We start from the raw sequence: 3082 nt of genomic DNA on the forward strand, positions 1-3082 counted from the left end.
GATGCCTCTGACTTATCTCAGGGAAATACGAGAACCACGTCGTGTATAACATGACACGAACGAAAATTACACTCGCGATTATTCGTAACTCGCTCACGCGCAAGTGAGCCCTCCCATGTAACCGCGATAGGAAAAAGTTTTGTCGATCACGAGCCAGTCCAGAGAGATAAATATCCCCTTTATCTTCTCGCTTCATTATACATAATACGCTTGCATCGTCACATTCGCGCGATAACTATGCGTATGTACGTATGCGTGTACGAATGCGTGTACTCGTGCACGCGTCGCCAGGTAGAAGGTGGGAAGGAACGCAGAGGATAAAAAAAAAAAAGAAAGAGAGAGAGAGTTGAAGCATCCGTACTAGCCTCGTTATATATCAAATAATTATAACCGTTCGTCGTAGGTACTTTTTCGGAAAGAAACAAGAAAGATGAGGATTTATTGAAGATATTGATAAATCAGACAAATGGCGTCAGAAAATGCATTTTCTACGATTATGCGATTCCATTTTTAAGTATCTTTTTATAAAATTCGCGCCAATTCATAGAACATTAAAGGCAAAAAATCATGTGCCTCTTTTTTCCCGCTCTGCATGTCGAAGCAAATTAATCGCTTCGAGAAAAACACGAAAATACACATTATTGTTAGAGCAAAGATAGAAAAGAATGAAAGGAGAGTTTATATTTTACTTTTTTTTCGCTTCTCTCTTCTCTTTAGATAGCCTACAGGTTTGCGTCAGAAATTTAGTTATTATTTAACATAATTTGGTATGTAGGTACAGAGAAGCATATACATTTTAATATACATTTTTTTATATACACGCGCATTTTGACTCATCGAATTTTGTACTGCACAATACGTATACTTCTAAACAATTCTATTCTGAATTTCGACAGATTTTAAAGATTGTATGAGCGACTTAATTTCACTCTCAAATTCCATGTCTTCCTCATTTTCACGGATTAAACGCGTTTGACTAAACACGCGCTTGTTTCTGACGTGTATCGTGACGCGTGAAACGGCGCATTAAAATGAAAAACATTTTAATATTTGACGCAATGATAATATTTTCCGCGTGGAAATGATAAGCGCGTTAGTACATGTACACGCGTGCATGCACCGCGCGCACGGCGCGCCACACGGATACACATACACGACGAGGCGTCGAATTATGCAACTGATGAGGTAGCGTTCGTGGTATCGCCACGGTATATCGAGATAACAACTCAGTAGGGTTTAGTGTCAGCGTTAAAGACGACGGCGAAATCGCGAGAATCTTTTTTGTTTCTTTTTTCGCGCAGAACTCACGCGTTAAGCCTCCTGAATCATCGGCCGCAGCTCGCGACGTCGAAGTCAAAGAAAAATCAAATAAAGTTTTTTTTCTTTTCTCGCGCGCTAAAATATCGAGATAAATTGATTTTCTCGCGTGCCACCACTTAGTAGATCTGCGAAGTATGACGAAGATATCTCTCGCAATCAGTTCACGATGCGAATTAATGAATTAAATACTGCGGATTTTGATCAACTTGAGCAACCGTCTCTACCGGAAACGTTGTACATGTTGGTTAAACCGTACACGTTCATCAATTAGAAGTGACACCAAAAAGAGCGAGAGAATATTGCCAATTTTCATCTATGAATACAAATGGCGCAGGCATACTGAAAAGGAATCGATTTATTTCGACATACAGTGGAACAAAAAGATTCACGTAAACTTTCAGGTTTTTTTTTAAATGTCGTAGTTCAATACGCGGCTGCAGTTAGTGATAAAGAGTTTTAACGCGAGGTTACATTTAGCAAATGTTCAACCGAGGCCATACTCTCAGCAATGTTCAACCGATCATCTTCCTCAGGTCGATTCAACATACTTCTTCGCGCTTCGTTGTTATAACGGAATTGCTCGCTGTACAGCACCTGGCTCCGCAGCTTACGAACAAACGGATTTCTCTTCATGATACATTTGCCTTGAGATAGTTCAACAAATCACAAGACTCTCTAATTGTTTCTAGATTCGCTAAGGGAAGAGGAAATTCAAAAATGGCCAAAATTTAAATGAACCACGAACCGACATTTCAAAAATTAATTCCACAGTGTTCCGTGTATATGAAAGAGAAAAGCAACATTTATAATAACAAAAAACGCAGAAAAAATTGCTTAAAATGATAATATACATATATAATACAATATTTATAATTCAGATAATGCATTTTGTGGTGTACAATATGCAGAAAAAATTAGAAAAACAAATATTATGTTATTTATGTTTTTCCTATATTTTTATTTTCTACATGATTAAAGAAGTGTAAAATATTACACATACCCATATATTCATTTGCCGTTTTAAACAATTCGATCAAATACCTCGAAAACTGAGCCCGGGCAAAAATGTTTCAGACAAAAGTTGTATGGTTTAGAGAAGGACAAATAATGATAAAATTAATTCAAAAAATTGATTTTTTAAGGTGATTATATATAAAGATCACTTCTTTAAAATAGAATTATATGGTTTTTTTACATAATGATTCTAATTATTTCTTCTAATTATTTGCATATCCTATCTTAAAATTGCCGTGTTACCTGCGTTGAAGCCTCTTTTCCCCAATGTTTAAAAATTCATATCTTCCAGAAAAATAAAAATATAGACTTCTTTTTCATCTTAAAGATAAATTATGTGGCTATTTCTTAAGAAATCGTGATTTTATTTAAAAATGGCCGATTCAAAATGGCAGATTAAAACGTAATTTTTTTGAAAATTTATTTTTTTCAAAAATTGTTAAAATTTGTTTAATAAAATGGGTGGTGATGGTGGGTGGTGGTGGTGGGTGGTGATAAGTGGTGGTAGTGGGTGATGGTGAGTCAAGAAAAATTTTTATTTTAAAAATCAAATGATATAAAAAATTGTCCAAAAAAATTTTTATTTTAAAAATCAAATGATATAAAAAATTTTCAAAACAAAATTTTTTACTTTAAAAATACATATAATATAAAAAATAGGTCGTGAAGAGTAGGTGTGGTGGGTAGTGGTAGTGGGTGGTGAAGGTGGGTGGTGGTGGTGGGTAGTGGTGGTGGGTGGTGGTGGTGG

The sequence above is a fragment of the Wasmannia auropunctata genome, unplaced genomic scaffold, assembly GCF_000956235.1.
Source record: "Wasmannia auropunctata unplaced genomic scaffold, wasmannia.A_1.0 LD336103.1, whole genome shotgun sequence".
NCBI classification, from domain to species: Eukaryota; Metazoa; Arthropoda; class Insecta; order Hymenoptera; family Formicidae; genus Wasmannia; species Wasmannia auropunctata.